Here is a 7,439-nt window from a genome sequence, read left to right as displayed (position 1 = left end):
TATGATATTGGGCACCATTACACTACGTTGTGTTTCAGGTAAGCTTTGTTCAGGGCATGTATATGAAACTATTTTTCAGAAATAAATCACTTTATTACACCTTCTCAAATACTCCAGTCAAGTTCTAGTAAACCAGTTTTGTTTTGTCCAAGTAAACATCAATATATCTCTCTACATGTCTATGTGCAGTATACATACAAAAAACTTTCTTGGAACCAGAAGCAAACTTTTTCAGTTTTCATAATACTCAAATATATTTTATGTACTTAGGATTTTCAAAAAGTAATCATTTTATTTGTTTATGATTCTTTAATTTTGGCTGGGCTCTGCAGAGTGAGTTTCCTGTTGCTGCAGTGGTAATAAATGTGAATTTATCCAGTTGACAGATTAACTGTGGCTGGAATCAGTGGAGCCCCTGAGGTAGCATGGCTTTTATTTCACCTTGGTGTAATCTGAAGGCCAGGTAGTGCCCCCATTAGAGGGAGGAGATACACTTCTTGCATGTTCATTCACAGCTCCTTTGAGTGATCTCTGGAGGTTGTATTATTGGAGAACCAGATTAGGGTTGACAAGGACAATATGTTGATGGCAATAAAAAAGTTTTTGACCCAATAATTAAGTTACCTTTTTTTATTCCTTAATTTAATTTGACCTCTTTTTTAAAATTTATGTAAACAGAGTAAATGTCATGCACTTCCTATGAATAACTATAATCCAATAATTGTATACTTCCTTCCCTTCTTCCATGTCTCTTCTTTTTTTCTTTCTTCCAGTTTTTGTGGTGACATACTTTTAATTTATTTTGTAATCACACTTAATCCTCCACCAACTAAGGTATTTAGCAAGCAGAAAAGAAGCAGGTGCATAGATAAGGGATATGAACAATAATCATATTGCCAAATATAGTTATAGACCTTCTTCCACAGTTAGAAGGATGCTAAGAAAAAATATGGAGGCAACGATAAATGTTTCATGATTCTCTCGATGTTGAAGTCATTTGCTCAACTAAAGGAAGCAGAAGTAACACTTTTTAAATAAAGTTTTATTGGTACTGATATTTCTTAGGGTGTATGGGCAGAATTATCTAGCAGTCAAGCAATTAAGATTTATGCATGTTACTTATGTAAATAACACTTTTGTAAATTATCTTAGGAAAAGCAGAGTTAAAAACACATAGTACAGTGGTTATGATTCTGTGTTCTAGAAATGGACTTTGATTGACATCCTGGCTTTAATACTAACTAGCTGTGTGATTTCAGACAAATAATTAGCATTCTGGATCACCTTTCCCTTATTTCTTCCATAGTTAAGTTACAACTGTGTGCCTCATAAGACTGTTGTTGTATTAGAGGGTGTGTTTAAATATGGCCTGGCATATTTTAAATAGTGCACAGATGTTAAATGACTGTTTTAGCATTATGTCCCTGCAAATAGCAAGATTCATTGGTCAAATGCATCATTACTTTAAAATAGAAAGTATAGGTGTCAGCATCTTGGTGCAGTAGACTAAATTACCATCCTTGTTGCCAGGATTCCCTATAGATGCCAGTTTGATTCCTGGCTGCTCCACTTCTGACCTAGCTGCCTGCTAGTGTGACTGGGAAAGCAGCAGAGGATGGTCCAGATCCTTGGTTCCAAGCACCCATTTGGGAGACCCAGAGGAAGCTCCTGGGTCCTTACTCAGAATCAGTCCAGCTTTGGCCATTGCAGCCATTTTGAGGAGTGAACCAGCTGATGCAGGTTCCCTCTCTCTGTCTCTTCTTCTGTGTAAACCTGCCTTTCAGAAAAAATAAATAAATCTTAGCACACAAACACACAAATGAAAAAACAAATGTCTTTTAAGAGATCTTTTTAAAAAATAATATATATTTTGTAAGTTAAAGGCATTACATATTTATAGAATATAAATTCTGTATAAATTCTATATATTCTATATATAGAATATATATAGAATATAAATTCTATATATTATATATAGAATATATATTCTATATATATAGAATATAAATTATATATAAATATATATTTTTTGTGTAGCTCTCATATCATTGCTTAGATAATGCATTTCTTCATGACAAAAATAAAGTGTATGTTTTTTCTTTTTTCTTTGTATTTCCAGCATTAGGATGATGTCACTTTTAGTAAGTAAAGTCACATTTCTCATACTGCCTGGACATTAACCATTAATGTCATACCAGATCATAGGGAGACACTTCTTATTGGAAAAACCAGTTAAATTGGATATTTCTAACTCATGATGAAAATTGTATTTTAGTGATTTAAACCAAATCCACCCAAAGCATAGCTGTTCCTTTAGCAGCAAATTTTAAAATGATATGAAAATTTTGTGAGAAGTAAACAGATTTTATTTTAACCTCAACTTTTTGGTTCCCAGAAAATTACAGTAATAATAAATTGGGATAATGTCAGATGATGGAAAATTCAGATCTACATGGATAATTGTCTTCTAAGTAGAGAGTGGCTATGGTTCTGGAGCTTTCAGCATTCAAATCTAAGAGGCAAATATTCTAGTGTTTTGGAATGATTCATGGAGTAAATTTTTTATTTCAAATTTAAGCTGTTAAAATATAACATGAGGTGATAAATCTCATGAACTACTTATTATATAAATGTCAGCAATATCTGAAAAGCAAATTTACAAACCTGAGTTTTTCTCAGTTAAGCTGATCATGGCCGCATTCATAAAGAGTTTTTTGTCTGTTATTTCAGTTGTGCATTCGTTCCAGTTTCAGGTTGAGGCAGGATGATTACCACTGATTGCATAGAAGCTGTTTTTCATTTTTATAATTGGTAGTTCTTACATGGATTCTGTTATGGAAACTTTCACACTGTAATTACTATTTCAGTTTAGAAATGAGAAAATTAACAAGATAGTATTCAGCTTAAAGTTTACATATGCTTCATTGAACGTGTGGAGCTTGTCTTTTTAACGTGACATTTCTAATAAGTGCATGACTTAGGCAAAATATCAGATTACCCTAGCAACTATTAAAGCAGTTATCTAGACTGTAAGAAGATGGTATGCAACACATAGGCATTACCAAATTGAAAACAAATTACTTTATGCCTATTTCTCATTTTTGCACCCAAAATGTAAACATATACAATTATTTTTATTTAGAAGAGAGAACTTTAAAAAAAAACAGAAAAAAATGAATGTGTAAAGATGTTTCTAAAAAGAAAAGGGCAGAGAAACCCTTTCTGTGAATAAACTTTGTAACTCTCAAGGTCTCTCATTTCCTATTTTAGCTCATTCTTCAGAAACCTAAATCCTTAGAAAACCAGGAAAAACCCATTTTTGCAATATTTAAATTCTCACACCATTTTCTGTTGGCTTCTATCCTTCACCCCAGTCTGAGATTTTACATGGAGGGGACAGCATTTTGGCATAGCAGTTAATGCCAACACCTGCAAGGCCTACAACCCACATAGCTTCTGTTTTGTCTCCTGGATGCTTTACTTCCAACCACACTCCCTGCTAATAACCTGGAGAAATTAGTGGAAGATGATCCAAGTGCTTGGCCCCTTGCCACCCACATGGGAGATCTTGTTGAAACTTCTGGCTCCTGACTTCGGCATGACCCAGCACTGGCCCTCACAGCTACCTGATGTGGAGTGAACCAGTAGATAGAATACCTCTCTCTGTGTTTTCTCCCTGTCTGATTTTGACTTTCAAAATAATAGGTAAATCTTAAAAGAAAATTAAAAAAAGAAATTCCATTTGGAGTCTGGAGCGTCAACAAGAATAAGAAAATAAAAATACTTGTAACCTGATACTCTTAGTCTCTTTAAAAAAAAAAAAAAAAAGCTCCTGGCTTTGGATTGGCTCAGCTCTGTCCGTTGCGGCCGCCTGGGGAGTGAATAATTGGACAGAAGATCTTCCTCTCTGTCTCTCCTCTCTGTATATCCACCTTTCCAATAAAAAAAAAAAATAATAAAGCCATTCAATTGTCAGAGAATGATGAGTCAAAAACTCTTTCTTTGTCCCATTGATTCATCTGGGCATTTTGGTGAAAATCAATTTCCCATATAGATGTATAATCTACTTTATATAAATATTGATCTATCAAGCTACATTCTTTTAGTAACTTTAGTTTTAGGTAGGTGTAAAAATTTGATACTGAAACTTTTGGTCTTGTGCTTCCATCTCTCTAGCACTCCTAGTCTTGGCCTCCCCAGTACCTGCCTGCTCTCTGGCTTCCCACAGAAAGACTGTGCGGACAGGGATCCTCTGAACATGGCCCCTGTGTCTGTATTCCTCATTCCGTGTTTACTGCTTGTGTGGGACATTAAAGATAGCAATGCTAAGGTGCTTTGTATTTCTAATTTGTGTACTATCGAGAGTTCCAGGAGAGGTGAGACCTAGCGGTAATGGATTGTGGGCAGAGAAACCAGGGAAAGGTGAATGTCTGCAGCATTGGAAGTGTGTCCAGGTTATTTGCTATATGTCTCTTAGGATAACTTATATTGCTGGGGAAGCTGGGACATATGTTTTCAATTTGACGGATGGACATCAGGGCATTTGTTCCTCTTGGCATTATTGCCATATGGATTTGTGATTTGCTGTTTCTACTGGACTCTATTATCACCAAGTTTGGTTAATAAACACTCCTTAGTAAACCCTAAAAAAAATTGATGCTGCAAAGAAAAGAAAGATTCTTAATCTTCCCCTCACCCCCAAATCTGGGAGAAGGTTGAAGACTACTGGAAAAATAGCTTAAAGTTCTGGACCAATAATGCCTTAATGTTTTGCTGTTGTTGTTGTTATTGTTTTTTTTTTATTTACTTGAAACCAACCTCCTTATAACACCAAACATCTACTATACACATAAAAACAATTTGAAGATACCAAAGATGCCAGTGAACATTTCATTAACAGTATTTGTAAGACAAAATTTTGCTTTACTTAGATGATGATATCCCCTAAGCCATATGGCAGGCTCTATAAAATAAGTTGCAAATAGTCTGAATTGAATAACTTAAACATATGGTTAGTATATACATACCAAGTAAGTGTATTTACTGACTTTTCTCAGATAAGGTGATAATGAAGAAACTTAAATTATGGTTTAAATTCCTGCTCAGAAGAGAATGTCCATTTTCTAGCAATAGTAACATCTTGTTATAGTTAAAGGCAGAACATGCTAATGTGTGTATTACTTTGAATTATGTATGACTGAAGAAATAATTTCATATAAAAGTAGTTCCATATTCTACATGCAAGTTTTCAGTGCTGCAAGTTTACAGTAAAAGTTAGGTGTATTAAATGCTTTCTGATTTCTGGAAACAAATCACAAAACATTTCCTCAAACTAAAGTCACAAATAGATGACAGCAGATCTTTTTTTTCATGTTTGATGAGCTTCAGGAAATATTAGTTCCTGAGGTATATTTGCTTCTGGGCCATAGAGCTTACCTGCTCTTCTTTCAAAGGAAGCTACCGTCCTGCTTTACAACTTCATCAAAACATAATGTAGCAAGTTGAGAGTGTAGACATGAGAGAAATTTAAAAGAAATTGAAAAGCCCAAGGTACACGTTGTTGGATATCCAGGAATACCTGGGATAAAATGCCAACTAGCCTCCAAATGATTAAAAAATTTCCCAATGGTGCATGATGCTTTCACTGAATGTGATTTCCCTGAGGTTACATTTGAGGAATAATGTTCCAGTACAGGTAGAAACCCAATTCTTAATCATGTTTTTCAATATACAGATCTCTTTGATATTACATCTGATTTTTGCACAAAGAAACAAGGTACTTGAAATTCTGAATTCCTCACTCAACATTCTTTCCTTCTGTTTATTAATGGTGCAGTAATTTTGAAGAAAGTTCTTGCATGTATCTCCTTAGGCAGCTCTAAGGTATGTAGTGTACAAGATCTGCTCATCAGTATGCCACAGAAAGTTAAGTAGCTGATGTTCCACACACGTCCTATGCTACAGCCAGGACTTCAGCAGCCTCCCGGCACAACTGTGGTCAAGGCCTTAGGACCAGCCCTGGGCTGCTATGCCATTAATTCATTCCCTTGAGAACTAGGCATTTATGATTGGGTCACACTGGTGTAAGAGACAATGATAACACAGTTGTTACAACACATTACTAAGGAAATTGGAAATAGACTGAGGAGCACAAATACAATGTAAGCTCTGTAGAACAGAAGTGAAGAAGGGAGAAAAAGACACTGGTAGCTAAATCTTTAATTAGAGAGGAAGTAGATGGCAAGATGTCCTATATAAGGCTAATTCTTTGAAGTTAAAAATTAAGGAACACCAAATGATACATCAATAATGTGAAGAAACTGAGGAATGAAAGCAAGATGAAGATGTAATGATTATGAGAAAATCTAAAGTAGAGTGTTGGGAAGAATACAATAAGGAATCAATCAGCACAGAATCAGAGATTTGCTAAACACCAGTGAGGGGTTGCTTTTGTACTCCAAGGCAATCACACTGGCTTTAATAGTAGTCCCCAACAAATGTGGCCAAAGAATAATAGACTTTTGAAATAAACACAACAGTAGTTGAACTCTCAAATAGGAAACTGGGGGAATTGTTAGGAAAATTGACTAGGATCAAGAAGGCCTGACCATGAAAAATTAGGTAAGAAACCCAGGCAGAATCACTAGAATGGTTTGATCTCAAGAACAAATCGGAGGAATTAATTAATGCCCGACCAGCAAGCCAGTAACAGAAGTATAATGGGCCTAGCACAGTGGCTCAGATGGCTAATCTCCCTTCAAACACCAGCATCCTTTATGTCCTGCAGCTCCAGTTTCATCCATCTCCCTGCTTGTGGCCTGTGAAAGCATCAGTGAATGGCCCAAAGCCTTGGATCACTGCTCCCAAGTGAAAGACCCGGAAAAGATTCCTTGATTTGATTTCAGATCGGCTCAGCTCTGGTTGTTGCTGCCACTTGGGGTGCCAACCAGTGGATAGATCTTTCTCTGTGTCTCACTTTCTCTTTGTAAAATAGAAGTAAATTATCAACTGGAAGGAAAACAGTTTCGTTAGTACAGATTCTGTCTTTAGTCTGATTGATTAACTGCGGGGTCTTCCCCTCAGATTCCTTTGTACTACTTTGACGGAGGGGATGAGCCTGCTGCCGGCCTGCGAGAGACAGAGGACAGGGGTTCTGTCTAAGCAGTTCCGATTTATCAGGGAAATTCAGTTCCTTATATAGGGTAAGGAAGAGCTTCAAGCCAGGAATTTCAGGAATTCCAGGAGGAGAGAAGCTAGGAGCCAATTACTAGGAGAATGACTGCAGAGGCCACCTCCCATAGGCCGGGGTAGGTGAGCGAGATGGCCCGGCCAATCAGTCTGTCTTTGAAACGATGTGACTCCTGCCCTGGTTCATACCCAGAGCTCTGTTCTGGGCCACCATCTTGCCCACTAGTGACCTTGACTGTTAGTCGCCATGT

The 7,439-nt window shown here is 36.5% G+C and overlaps 1 pseudogene; it reads right to left on the bottom strand.

Annotated features, from left to right (window-relative positions):
* Window positions 1–5,368: 5,368 nt before the first annotated feature.
* Window positions 5,369–5,915, bottom strand: LOC121154981 (annotated as a pseudogene).
* Window positions 5,916–7,439: the final 1,524 nt, after the last annotated feature.

This window comes from Ochotona curzoniae, unplaced genomic scaffold, assembly GCF_017591425.1.
Source record: "Ochotona curzoniae isolate NIBS_2020 unplaced genomic scaffold, NIBS_Ocur_1.0 contig_1014, whole genome shotgun sequence".
Taxonomy (NCBI): Eukaryota; Metazoa; Chordata; class Mammalia; order Lagomorpha; family Ochotonidae; genus Ochotona; species Ochotona curzoniae.
Note: the sequence above shows the minus strand (reverse complement) of the source record. Positions and strands in the feature narration are given on the sequence as shown.